Below are 14,466 nucleotides of genomic sequence, written 5' to 3'. Positions count from 1 at the left end.
AGCAGATGTTATTATCACACCATAGTGCTATCAGACTTCTGATACCATTGCAGGGTGAAAGGGGGGGCCACAAGATGTGAACCGCTATAAAAAATGGCATAGAAAACGATTTAGTATTCTGAAAGTACAAAATACAAAATGCATTGGAGTGTAGTTAAGCCCAGTGTAATTCAAATGACAAAATATTCAGAAGTAATTAAAATATGTATTTCAAACATAAATACTAACCATCTCTGCCTACTACCCAACACTCTGTCACACTTCCTTATCAAAGAAACCACACCCCCTCTACATACAGAGTACACAGTCAAGTAGGAAGCCACTTCCTGTCCTCTGGTGTAGAGGTCCATGAAACAGAAAGTCAGCTTTGACACTGAACAGAAAGTCATCTTTGACACTGCCATTGCTTAACCTACGGGAGAGAGCACCAAAATGGCAGAGAATCAGGAACTGTTCTGTTGCTCCATCTGTCTGGATCTACTGAAGGATCCGGTGACTACTGCCTGTAGACACAGCTACTGTATGGGCTGTATTAAAGAAAGCTGGGATCAGGATGATCTGAAAGGTGTCTACAGCTGTCCACAGTGCAGACAGACCTTTACCCCAAGGCCTGTTCTGAAGAGAAACATCGTGCTGGCTGAAGTGGTGGAGAAACTGAAGAAGACAGGACTCCAGGCTGCTCCCCCTCCTGCTCTGTGCTATGCTGGACCTGGAGATGTGGCGTGTGATTTCTGCACTGGGACCAGAAAGCAGAAAGCCCTCATGTCCTGTCTGGCGTGTCTGGCCTCTTACTGTGAGACTCACCTCCAACCTCACTATGAATCTCCTGCTTTCAAGAAGCACAAGCTGGTCAAAGCCACCGCACAACTACAGGAGAAGATCTGCTCTCATCATGACAAACTGCTGGAGGTTTACTGTCGTACCGATCAGCAGTGTATCTGTTATCAGTGTACAATGGATGAACATAAAGGCCATGATACAGTGTCAGCTGCAGCAGAGAGGACTGAGAAACAGGTAAGACCAGAACTACTTGTTGGTGACTGTCTGATAAACAAAGAATTAAAGATACAGTAGGAACTAAGGCTGTTTGAATATGAGATCATTCAAATGAAATCAATCCATGGCAGAACAAATATGAACACAAACCTTGAGTATATTGGGTTTGCTCCCAATGTATCACCATTTTCTGAACTCAAACACTATTATCATTTCAAATGCCCTTTTAAGAGTTCAAAGTTCAGTCTCAACCCCTTGATACATGTACACCTACCATAAAAACTAAAATCATTAACATAGCATCATAGAAAATGTCATATGGTAAAGGGACTTCCTCAAGATTTTAGACCTTCCTCTCTATGGGCCCTATGTCACATTACTATACTATTGATCTACTGGACAAATAAAGCTTGATAGCTCATTGAAGAGTGATTCTCCACAGAGGCAGCTGAGGATGAGTCAGCAGAAGGTCCAGCAGAGATTCCAGGAGAGAGAGAAGGAGCTGAAAGAGCTCCAACAGGCTGTGGAGTCTCTCAAGGTGAGTATTGTTGACCAGAGGAGACACACCATTTCACTTCTCTCCTCCAGTCAGAGAGAGAGATATGCCCCTATCCAATCCCACTGGCTCCACTGTTGGGAACAGGCTGTCTGGACTCTTTTCAGAGAATAGACTGCTTAATGTAACCGACGGGATATGAACCAGGTCTACCGCGGGAGAAAGCAACAGCTTGACCGTTACACCAAGAGGACATTCCCTATTGGGCTGAGGGCCGACACTGATTTTGAAATCGCAGGCGGGGCTACTTCATCACAAAATAACCATGAGTAACCTTGACTGACTCATGTCCCCTATACATTAACATGGAGCCCCCTCTCTCTCTCTCTCTCTCTCTCTCTCTCTCTCTCTTTCTCAATTCAAATCAATTCAAATGGCTTTATTGGCATGGGAAACATAAGTTTACATTAACAAAGCAAGTGAAATAAATAATAAACAAAAGTGAAATACACATTCAGAAATGAACAGTAAACATTACACTCACAAAATGTTCAAAGGAATAGAGACATTTCAAATTTTATAACTCAAGTGCAAACAGAGTGAGCCATTCGCCAGACTGAGTTCAGGAGGTGAAATGGAAATGAATGAGGGAGAGTTAAGTGAGTTAGAAGGTGTGGTGATGAGCTCAGAACCAGAGCCTGGCATCAATGGACATGATAAAGAAGAATCTGGTGCAGTAGGAGTTACATTGTAGGACAAAGTGGATCCATACCTTTTGGCAGATCCATTTGTGGTTTCAGGGTGGGTGGGAAAGGAGTTGGGTGCAGTTGAATCAGTGAAGGTAACCTGTAGTGGACTTGTGATATTTGTTTGTGTTTCTTCTCACCAGCGGGAGTGGGCGCTCCGTGTCACGCAACTTGGGTCAAGATCTGTTTCTTGCTTTGCTCTTAGGAACAGGGCACCATAGAAAGGAGTGATTTCTGGGGTAGCGTTAAGTGTAGAAGTGGAGCAATTAAGGTTGAAGACAGCTGGTGTTGTGATTCCCGCCGTTTGGTGCAACACAGACCTGGTGGTGAGCGTGGTGAAAGAGAGGAGTCACTGTCAGTCCTTTTGAGTTTTGAGTCTTTACCCAACAAAGTCATGGTAGGATATATCAGTTATCCTGTTAGAGCTTTTGTGGCGAATCCACTGTGCTGATTCAGGTGCAACGTTTATGATTGATGTTGCAGCAGTTTGTAGGAGGGAGATTCCAAGATGTGGGAAGTGTGCAGGAGGGCATGGGATAGAGGATTGTGTAGTTTCGGTGGATAAAGTTGTGTGTGTCAACTGTTGGGATGCCCATGTTGCTGGGGATCGGAAGTGTCCGGTGCGAGAGAGGCAGGTTGAGGTGGCTAGAGTCAGAGTAGTGCAGAAGGTGTCGTATGCTGAGGCAGTGAAGAAAGTAGAGGAGGATGGGTCAAGGGTGAGAGATCCTGAGAGGATCCCTGTGAGTAGTAGATCTGAGCCAGCACAGGGGGATAGGCCAACAAGTGATATATGATTCAGTAAAGTTAGCTTCTTAGCATTCATAGCAATGGCTATCAACTGTACCGCAGAAATGGAACGTAAATCACCGAAAATAGATATTGTGGTGGCAGCTGCAGAGAACTATTTGGGCATACAATATTAGACTTCAGAAGAGTTACAGGGTGTGTTGAGTGGTGGTGTCCCGTCCTCCCAGGCCGTTGGCATGGTGCAGGAGCAGATAGGGTCAAAGTAGTGGAATGGGGTAGTGGGTATTTGATGAGTGTAGGGTTAGTTGGAAGGGTGTTTTTTGTATTATTATAATTTCCCCTTTTCCCATTTTGTATCACAAAGTATAATGGATTTATATTATAGTCCAGTTGGGGGCGGTAATACAACATATTGGATGCCAACCGCCGTTAAACTCCAAAGAAGAAGAACCGTTATATTATGGCCATGTACAGTGTTGTAACGATGTTTCTGTCTCTCTCATTCATTAACTTTCGCGGTAGTTGGTTGTTAGGGTCTCTGGTTATGAATAGGGTGCTGACAGACAATTGTTGATGGATATTTATAGAGCTCTGATCAGGACGCCAACTGATTACGGGTGTATAGTTTATCGAACAAGGCAAAACATGGCTTCAGAAGCTGGACAGAATCCAGTATATAGCTTTAAGGATATGTATTGGTGCATTTAAATCAACATCTGTATGTGCCTTACTAGTGGAGGCAGGCGAGATGCCTTTGGATATACAGCGTAAAAAATGGTCTTTATCTTATTGGGTTGAAAGGCTGTGAGGTTGAGCATCCCACTGCTACTGTTCTAGATGACTGTTGGGAATATACTAGTAGACAAGGCAGTGGTTTTGGTTGGACAGTTGGAAAGCTTGCTGATGAGAGTGGTTTGAGGGAGTTGGAGGTTGGCCCTTCTGTGGTGATAGGGGATGTTCCTCCATGGTTACTCCCAGACCCTGTTGTTGATCTAACCTTGGTAGAGAAAAGGAAAGATTGGTCAGAAGTCAGTGATATAGTGAAACTGGTTGACAATTACATTGGTAAAAGTTTTTATGCTTTTTTACCGCTTTTCACAGATGGATCCAAGGACCCAGATAGTGGGCTCACAGGAGCAGGCGTTTACGTTCCTGAATTTGATGTGCAGATATGTAGAAGACTAACAGATGAACTGTCAGTATACTCAGTTGAACTGTTGGCGATAATAGTTGCCCTCCAGTGGGTGGAGGACGTACAACCTGTTAGAATTATAGTATTCTCAGATTTGTCTGTATTGAATAGTTTATCATCGGGTAAATCTAATAGGAGTGACCTGCTATTGGAGGTATTAATGTTATTGAGAGAATGGGTGTAGTAGTGAGATTCTGCTGGGTCCCAGCACATTCGGGTGTGGAAGGGAATGAAATTGTAGACCAGTTAGCTAAAAGAGCTTTGAAACTAGATATAATTTATATTAATGTTCCACTGGGTAGAGGTGAGGCCAAATGTAAGATCAGAGCCATTGATAGATGTGTGGCAGAAGAGATGGTACTCTGAGCACAAGGGCCGGCATTTATATGAATAGTTTACAGTTTTACAGAAAGGTAGATGGACCAAGATTCAAATGTCAGATTAGGAAGGAAGATGTGGAGTTTACTTGATTGCGCTTAGGACATTGTACATTGAACTCGTCATTACATCTGGTTGGCAAGCATGGGAATGGTTTGTGTCTGGAGGGTACGGTCGATGAAACGGTGGAGCATGTGTTGTTATATTGTTGTAAGCATGTTGAAGAGAGGGAAAGATTGAAGTGTAGGGTCATTGAGGTTGGACGGGGTTGGGGGGGTTTGGAAGGGATTTTGGGGATGGGGGAGGGTCTATTAGAAGTTTGTAGGGCTCTTCTTTATTTTCTCAGAAGTACTGAGTTAGGTAGGAGGATTTAGAAATGTTGGAAACCGTGATTGACCACACACTCCAGCACAGTAGGTGGCGGCATGCAGCTTTAACTTGGTTTGTGGACGGCCATTATATCATAGAAGAAGAAGTTGGTTGTGTGAGTGTTTTGTGGTTCGTGAGGAGGGCTACTATTCTTTTTTCTTTTGGTTCTTGCGTATTTTCTGAATTTATTTTCTCATGGTGGAGGGTTTGTTTATTGGTTTCCACTGTTTATCGTTTAGAGTTGAGGGGGGAGTAGGGGTAGTTTGTTAGGGCGGCGTGATGGCCTCAACCGAGTGGAGAAGAAATGCTGTCGCTTCGGGTGCGTTCCGGAGAAAGGTGTGGAGGAAATTTTGCTCATGGTCGGCGAACAGGTTGGAGCAGAACATCTGCATTCTGCATCCAGAATGAACAAGGCAGTGGTTGTGTAAATGAAAAAGGTTTGTCTTGTTGCGAGTGGGATTTTTGTGAGGGGTGTGTTGGTGCAGATTTCGCCTCTTTCGATAAGAGTTGTGGTGGCTAATCTGCCTCTGTTTATTACTTACGAACAGACCGCAAGTAGTTGGTTAGTTTAGGTAAATTTGCAAGTGGTTTTCGTGTGCTCTCGGCTGGGTGCCAAGCGGAATCCGTTAAACATGTCTCTTTTCGTAGACCAATGTTTGTTTCTTAACAATCTTTAAGGTTACGCAGGGGAGGGGTGGAACGCAGGGTTTGCTAGCACAGATAGTTTTGGGTGTTTCTAGTGTGGGGATGTAGGGCATAATGCTAGTGCAGACAAGCGCGACCAGCCGGCAGCAGGGGCTAGGACTAGGCTGGACACAATACATTTTGAACGCCTTTTTCTGATAAAACTACTTCATTGCATCCGCCATGGAGCCCAGTTTCATAATATTACCATATGTCCCAGATGCTTGCCGTAGTTTAGAAATAATAGGGCATGTTTCACCCTGCCAGCTCCTATTAGTTGTTTTGAGCTCTGTGGCACCAACTCGCCTAATGAAAGTTCTATTCCCAGCCCATTGTTCTGGGTCACAATGCCAGCTTCACTATTGTTGGTAATGAGACCAGCCCGTATTAACATTGTAGCTTTACCTCAGGTAACTTATTATTAACAAGGTTATGACTACTTGGTGAGCAAACTCACTGTTCACCTGGGTACACGTTGTGGTGACCCACAGTGCTACGTATGGTTGGCGCATAGCAGTTAATCATATTTTCTTTCAGAAAAAGGTGTATAACCTAAACAAAACGCATATCCATCCTCTTTTTCAAGATGTGGCGGATTTAAACAGCCAGAATACATTTTTTAAATTAAGAAATAACCGTAAAAAAAAATGTTTTACATTTATTGTTTCTATATTACTGCTGGGTAATTTGATTTGCGTCGACATCTGTAAGTTCGTAGGCATTGAATTGAGCGAATGCTGCGCAGGTTCACTGAGTTGTAAACTAAATGGATAGGTGTAGCTCATTGATTTATAGATCTGACACAGTTGTTACCTCAGATAATGAGCCTAGCAAGTGTCGTGAATGAGGTATGTAGTACCCACAGAAGGCCACAGGGAGGAGCAAGAGAGCTATAAACCTATTAATTTTTTTTGCTTTAAATACCCTAAACCTAACAATCAATCAATCAAATGTGTTTATAAAGTCCTTTTTACATCAGCAGATGTCACAAAGTGCTATACAGAAACTCTACATTTACAATTTTTTACATTTATGTCATTTAGCAGACGCTCTTATCCAGAGCGACTTACAAATTGGTGCATTCACCTTATAGCCAGTGGGATAACCACTTTCCAATAATTATATACAATAACCCACGATAACTTCCTACAATACCTATCTACAATCCAAATACATAGTTTTAGCCTTACTCGACAAAGCCCAAACTATGTATAAAGCCAAGCTTACCCAACGACCTCACCCGACGACGACCTCACACAACAGGTATCAAGGGCAGGGTATTGAGAAACTTTCACCCAGTTCTCCTCTGAATCATTCAGATGTTCATTGGCAAACTTCCGACGGCCCTGTATATGTGCTTTCTTGAGCAGGGGGACCTTGCGGGCGCTGCAGGATTTCAGTCCTTCACGGCGTAGTGTGTTACCAATTAGCCTTAACTCTAACCCCTAACCCTAATTCTAGGGGAGGGTAGCCAAGAACACGTTTAGAAACTATTTTAGTAATAATTTTATGTAGTACTAAATAGCATTTATTGTTATTTTTTAAATAAAACCTATGTAACCTTTATTAGTCATTTTTATTATATGTATTATTGCAAGGCAGAACACTTGATAAACAACACATTTGTTTTATTTTTTAAATGTGGTTTGAACTTGGTGTGACCTAGTAACCTCTATGTGAAAGTCCAGCAATTGGCATGTCATAGGTGGGGCAGGTTTGAGACTGATCTCCAGAATTAATAAGAAAAATACACTTTATTTCACAGCTGCCTCACCAATGTCTTTACGTGAATTAATAACTTTTAATTGCTAAATGTTTCCAATAGATGGCTGCATAAGACCACAAAGCATCAGTTATAGGCTACAAGCATAAAATAGCATGCAACCAAAGACTATGTCCTATGATTTTCTAAAAAGGTCATTACTTTACAGTTAGCTATATATCTCGTATTAGGCCTGTGTTGCTTTTGGGAGAGCAACAAAATATTAACTCTAGCAGGTATTGAACCCCGGCCAAATAATCACTAGTCAGATGCGCTAACCTCAACCTTAGTAAACATGCATTATGACATCATCTTAATATCTCATATATTCCATCCCACCAATAAATCATGCAACCATCGCGGTTAGAAAATGTACCTCAACATGCCCCTCCCTTGTGCTAGAAGGCAGAGTGCTCGCTGTCGCTGACGGCACAAGCTTTTTGCGGGGCTTGTTGAGTTGGCTACTTGTTCGAGAAGGCAGAGTGCTCGATGCTGGTTGATGAATTTGACAATGAATGTACTAGAAAAATACATTTTTGTCCACCAGAGGTGACTGAATTAATGTTCGCGCTTTTCGATAATCGTTATAGTAATGAGGTATAATTTTAAGACATGAGCATAAAACAGGTAATAATAAACATGAATCATCATTATAGTACTTCACAGTAATGTGTTTTCAGTCCTTCCTCTTGCGTTAGCAGTGTGGAAAGGGACAGTAAAAAGCTCAGGCAGGAGTTTTCCTGTGAGGGGGAGTAATGATGTACATTTGGGCAGCGTATTGCTGGTAGTTAAAACGTCAACAAAAAAAAAACATGTACTCCTGGAACTCTGAGGTTGTCCCATTGTTTCCTTTAGGGGAAATATAGGTATGTCTCTTTATTTCACAAAATATCTCACAATGGTATATTTCAAGTCAGACTCCATTTTAATCAAGATAATCTCCTCTTTCTAATGACATCAGGTTGGGCAGTGTACTCTGCTGTCATCGATCGCTAGACCAGAAATAGTCAGAAGTTTAAAAAAATTCCTACTTCCTGGTAATGCAGATATAAGCACACTTGGCACCATCAAGGTGTGGATGTTTACTTTCTACACCAGTTGTTATTTATTACTTATTTTTTTCTGTTTTGTCCTAAGAACAGATTGTATTGGTGAAATAAAAAGGTAGACATTTTTTGGTGCCATTTAGGGAAAATTGAATTCTAAGGATCATTCCAGTCAGAAGAGGCTCAGTGATGGTTCGCTTCAATTCATTTGCTTTGGCCTCAGGTTAGTGTTCCAGCTCAGCCAATGTTCTTTGGCCGTTTTACAGCCTTCAGTGAATTTTGACTTGTTCTGTTGTCCAGCCTACTAGGACTCAGGGGGCAGAGGCTGGGAGGAGAGTAGAGCAGGGCCAAGTGGTGGTGGTACCAGGAAGGAGGAGAGTAGAGCAGGGTCAAGTGGTGGTGGTACCAGGAGGGAGGAGAGTAGAGCACGGTCAAGTGGTGGTGGTACCAAGAGGGAGGAGAGTAGAGCAGGGTCAAGTGGTGGTGGTGGTACCAGGAAGGAGGAGAGTAGAGCAGGGTCAAGTGGTGGTGGTACCAGGAGGGAGGAGAGTAGAGCAGGGTCAAGTGGTGGTGGTACCAGGAAGGAGGAGAGAGTAGAGCAGGGTCAAGTGGTGGTGGTACCAGGAAGGAGGAGAGTAGAGCAGGGTCAAGTGGTGGTGGTACCAGGAAGGAGGAGAGTAGAGCAGGGTCAAGTGGTGGTGGTACCAGGAAGGAGGAGAGTAGAGCAGGGTCAAGTGGTGGTGGTACCAGGAAGGAGGAGAGGTAGAGCAGGGTCAAGTGGTGGTGGTACCAGGAGGGAGGAGAGTAGAGCAGGGTCAAGTGGTGGTGGTACCAGGAGGGAGGAGAGTAGAGCAGGGTCAAGTGGTGGTGGTACCAGGAAGGAGGAGAGTAGAGCAGGGTCAAGTGGTGGTGGTGGTGGTACCAGGAGGGAGGAGAGTAGAGCAGGGCCAAGTGGTGGTGGTACCAGGAAGGAGGAGAGTAGAGCAGGGTCAAGTGGTGGTGGTACCAGGAAGGAGGAGAGTAGAGCAGGGTCAAGTGGTGGTGGTACCAGGAGGGAGGAGAGTAGAGCAGGGTCAAGTGGTGGTGGTACCAGGAGGGAGGAGAGTAGAGCAGGGTCAAGTGGTGGTGGTACCAGGAAGGAGGAGAGTAGAGAAGGGTCAAGTGGTGGTGGTACCAGGAGGGAGGAGAGTAGAGCAGGGCCAAGTGGTGGTGGTACCAGGAGGGAGGAGAGTAGTGCATGGCCAAGTGGTGGTGGTACCAGGAAGGAGGAGAGTAGAGCAGGGTCAAGTGGTGGTGCGCAGGCTGTGGAGAAAGCGGTGGTGGGGAGGGTTGCAGCTGGGCTACATGAGCTGAGGCAGGTTTCTGTAGTAACAGAGACTCCGGTGGGCAAAGGCTTGGTGGGCTCATCCCAGGAAATATTGCCTGTCATTGGGGAAGAGGCACTGATCAGGGGGGAAGTGCAGGGGGGGCAGACTGGGGAGGAGGAGGAAGAGGGGGGAGGTGAGTCTGCGGGAGCGGAGGACAAGGCGGTCTCGTTTTCAGATGGCTCATTGGATCCAGAGCTGACAGACAGTCAGGCTGAGGGCCCAGTATATACGCTGAGAGAACTTTCTAGGTTCCTGATGGAGACTAAAGGGGAAAAAGAAGGTTCTGCTGGAGTCTTATTTTATTGATCCTGGAAGGTTTGTAAGGTCAGTACAACACGTGATGAAGAATGAGGGGTTTAGTGTCCTCTCACCCAGGAAGCGGTATAGGCTGAGAAAATGGGTCATGGGTTCTTAAGGGCATGTCTTCAGAATCTGCTTAAATGGATGGTTTTTTCTGGCATGGCGACTTTATGGGCTTCTCTACTGGTTTCTGATTGTGGTGATTTCCCTCCCACCTCTTATGGAGATTTCACGGTTAGACTTTCTTAACATGAACGGCAGCAGAGACTGGGGGAATAAGTCAAACAAAAACATAAAAATGTCAAAAGAGGTGTGTAAGGGTAGGTTGTTAGTGGTTAGAGCCTAAATCAGTGACCTTGTCTTTGCTTTCCAAAATGTATCTGCACCTAGTACAGGGCTCAGTTCTCTGTTTCAACAGGGCCCAGGCAGGTGTCCTATTGGAAAATCCATGTCAAGCTCTTCCAAGATGTCACTTTTTGCTCAAGCTTCCAAGGCTTTTGGGAGAGGTGGGAACAGCAGAAGGGGGAGTTTGAGTCTCTCAGTCAGTGGTGGGACATAGGGAAAGCACAGATTCAGGTTTTCAGTCAGCAGTATACATATTTTTCCTCTTCAGAGGCCAGGAGAGTACTGGGGGAGCTTGAGCGGTGTATAAGTGAGGTGGAGGCTGAGCTGGTGGGGCAAGGTAGGGTGGGGCTACAAGATAATCTATCTGAACTACTCAGGGACCTAGGGGCTTTCTTTTCAGATGAAAGCAAAAGGAGAACTTGTAAGAGCTAGTTTTTCCATGTTGAGGGAGATGGATGCTCCCAGCTCTTTTGGGTTGGAAAAACAGAGTGGGGAAAACAAGAAAATCCATTGTTTACGTTGGTCTGATGGGCGTGTAACTTCTGTTGTGGGGAGATGAGGGAGCCTGATGGGTGGGTAACTTCTGTTGTGGGGAGATGAGGGAGCCTGATGGGTGGGTAACTTCTGTTGTGGGGAGATGAGGGAGCCTGATGGGTGGGTAACTTCTGTTGTGGGGAGATGAGGGAACCTGATGGGTGGGTAACTTCTGTTGTGGGGAGATGAGGGAGCCTGATGGGTGGGTAACTTCTGTTGTGGGGGAGATGAGGGAGCCTGATGGGTGGGTAACTTCTGTTGTGGGGAGATGAGGAGCCTGATGGGTGGGTAACTTCTGTTGTGGGGGAGATGAGGGAGCCTGATGGGTGGGTAACTTCTGTTGTGGGGAGATGAGGGAGCCTGATGGGTGGGTAACTTCTGTTGTGAGGAGATGAGGGAGCCTGATGGGTGGGTAACTTCTGTTGTGGGGAGATGAGGGAGCCTGATGGGTGGGTAACTTCTGTTGTGGGGAGATGAGGGAGCCTGATGGGTGGGTAAGGAGGGACAGGGCACCTCTGCAGCTTCCAGGGGGGTTGCAGTGGGGCTGTGAGTGGCTCAGGATGCTTGGGGTGTATCTGGGCTCGGAGGGTTGGGATAGGAAGAACTGGGAAGGAGTGTCACAAGCGGTGGTGGCGAGGCTGACGAAGTGGATGTGGCTCATCTCCCAAGTGGCATACAGAGGGACGGTGCTGATCATCAACAACTTGGTGGCATCCTCTCTATGGCTTAAATTGGCCATTCTCAACCCCCGGTGGTCTGCTTGTAGACCTGCAGCGCAAGTTAGTAAACATTTTCTGGTCCTCTTGAGGTCCACAGGAGAGGGGGGTGTGGTGCCTGAGCCATTGGTATGGGAGGAGCCCATCTTCCACAACCCACTGATCCTGTTGAGGTCCACTCATTCAGCCATCCTGCAGGGACCTTTAATGGCAGCAGGCATCAGGAGACTAGCAGACCTGCGGCTGCCGGGGGGTGGAAAACCCCCCAAGAGTCGGCACATTAGGCGGGACTAACGTCTCTTAGGCTGCTGGAGAGAGTCATTGGGGAGGTCCAGGAGGCTCTGCCTGACCCAGTGAGGAAGGGGCTGGAGCAGCCTGAGGAGGGGCCACCACCGTTTCCACCACTGCAAGTGACAGCAGAGACTGGGGACTGGCAGGAGAGTCTGGAGGACTTACTGACTTTTAACACTCTGAGCTTAGTGGGAGTGAAGGGGCATCAGTGGCAGGGGGTTTTGGGGGCTGAGAGCATGGCAGGGTATAGGTGGAGGGTGCTCTATAAGCTCCCAGTGCTGGAAAGGCCAGGGGTCATCCAGTGAAGGGTATTACATGGAGCCCTGGACACCAATAGCTGGTTGGCTCGGGTTGACCTGGGAGTTGGGGAGGGGTGTCCGTTTTCTGCAATGACAGACTGTTCATCATGTTTTTTCTGTGTTGCCAGGGTAATGCCATTACTGTTGACGCCTTAGGGTTGAGTTTAAGTTGTACAAAATGATCAACAGTGTGGAGATGTTTCAGGAGGTATGGGGGCTCAGGGGGGCTGTCTGTACGGCTGGATAGGAGGGGTTGGATGGACGGTTGGAATGTGGTGCTGGTTGGTGTATTGTACTGTGGTGTTGGGTACTGGATAATGTGATTGTGTGGAGGTTGTGGTGGCACGCAATGTGTTTTTAGGGGTGGGGGTGTTAGTGTAATGAGGATGGCTCATTAAAGTAAGAGAAGTCTCTCTCTCTCTCTCTCTCTCTCTTAACAGAGCTCTGCACAGGCAGCAGTGGATGACAGTGATAAGATCTTTACCGAGCTGATCCGCTCCATTGAGAGAAGGCGCTCTGAGGTGAAGGAGCTGATCAGAGCCCAAGAGAAGGCTCAAGTGAGTCAAGCTGAAGGACTCCTGGAGCAACTGGAGCAGGAGATAGCTGAGCTGAGGAAGAGAAGCACTGAGCTGGAGCAGCTCTCACACACAGAGGATCACATCCATTTCCTCCAGGTAACTCAACTGCCTTGATACAAAAAATGTGAAATGAAACTAAAACTCAATGTGAAACTCTCAATCATTTGGTTCTGTTCTCTCTCTCTCTCTCCCCCCAGAGTTATCAGTCTCTCTCCGGTACCAGTGTATCTTCAGACTTACCCAGCATCGTTGTCCGTCCTCTTCAGTACTTTGGAGATGTGAGTAAGACTGTGTCTGAACTGAGAGAGAAACTAGAAAGACGTCCTTAAAGGAGAATGGACCAAGATCTCCTCTACAGGTGTGTTGAAAATAATAAGAACATCAACTTTAGACCATTGAAAGTTCCCTACTAGTCATATACATATGGAATATGGTATGATGATAACATTCCCTCTCTCTGTGAATGTGTTTGTGTGTCTGTAGTGAATATAGTGGATGTTGTACTGCCTCCAGAGCCCAAGACCAGAGAACAGTTCTTACAATGTGAGTCTCTTTATTTTGAAGTAACTAACAGTCTCTTTTTACTGACACTCCTAACAATCCCTCTAGAAATATATAGCAATAGTAGATTTAATCAAAGACTGGGTATCTATCTGACTCCTCATATTTCTCTGATTTGATCTCTGCTGTGCTCTAATCAAAGACAGGGTAGATACAGTATCTGACTTCACTTATTGTTCTAACTCCCCTCATTGGTCTCTGCTCTGCTCTTCTCCCAGATTCCTGTCAGCTCACACTGGACCCAAACACAGCACACACACGCCTCTCTCTGTCTGAAGGGAACAGAAAGGTGACCTATACAGGCCAAGTCCAACCATATCCTGTTCATCCAGACAGATTCACAAACAACTTGATGGTTCTGTGTAGAGAGGGTCTGTCTGGACGCTGTTACTGGGAGGTGGAGTGGAGTGGGGAGTGGGTTTATACAGCAGTCTCATATAAAGACATCAGCAGAACAGAGACAGATGGTGCATTTGGACACAATAACAAGTCCTGGAGTTTACAGTGTTATAGTGGTAGTTATTGTTTCAGACACAATAATGTTGTGACTAAAGTATCAGGCCCTCAGTCCTCCAGAGTAGGAGTGTACCTGGATCACAAGGCAGGTACTCTGTCCTTCTACAGTGTCTCTGACACAATGACCCTCCTCCACAGAGTCCAGACCACATTCACTCAGCCCCTCTATCCTGGGTTTTGGCTCTATAATGGTACTGCTGAGCTGGTTAAACTGTAGTAGGGTCCACATAGATACTAGTCATGCTGGTGTAGTCTATAGCTGAGCTGGTTAAACTGTAGTAGGGTCCACATAGATACTAGTCATGCTGGTGTAGTCTATAGCTGAGCTGGTTAAACTGTAGTAGGGTCCACAAAGATACTAGTCATGCTGGTGTAGTCTATAGCTGAGCTGGTTAAACTGTAGTAGGGTCCACATAGATACTGGGCGGCTAAGAGCGTAGTGCCAGTAACCGAAAGGTCGCTGGTTCTAATCCCCGAGCCGACTAGGTGAAAAATCTGTCGATGTGCCCTTGAGCAAGGCACTTAACCCTAATTGCTCCTGTA

At 45.8% G+C, this 14,466-nt stretch overlaps 1 protein-coding gene and 1 pseudogene across 1 annotated transcript in view; both read left to right on the top strand.

Moving 5' to 3' along the window:
• The window catches only part of LOC121556711 (calponin homology domain-containing protein DDB_G0272472-like), a 376,372-nt gene that overhangs the window by 47,355 nt on the left and 314,551 nt on the right, over positions 1-14,466 (top strand). The window lies entirely within an intron of this gene.
• LOC121540649 lies at positions 385-14,140 on the top strand (annotated as a pseudogene).

The sequence above is a fragment of the Coregonus clupeaformis genome, unplaced genomic scaffold, assembly GCF_020615455.1.
Source record: "Coregonus clupeaformis isolate EN_2021a unplaced genomic scaffold, ASM2061545v1 scaf0046, whole genome shotgun sequence".
NCBI classification, from domain to species: domain Eukaryota; kingdom Metazoa; phylum Chordata; class Actinopteri; order Salmoniformes; family Salmonidae; genus Coregonus; species Coregonus clupeaformis.
The sequence above is the reverse complement of the archived record's forward strand: the minus strand, read 5'-3'. Positions and strand labels throughout refer to the sequence as shown.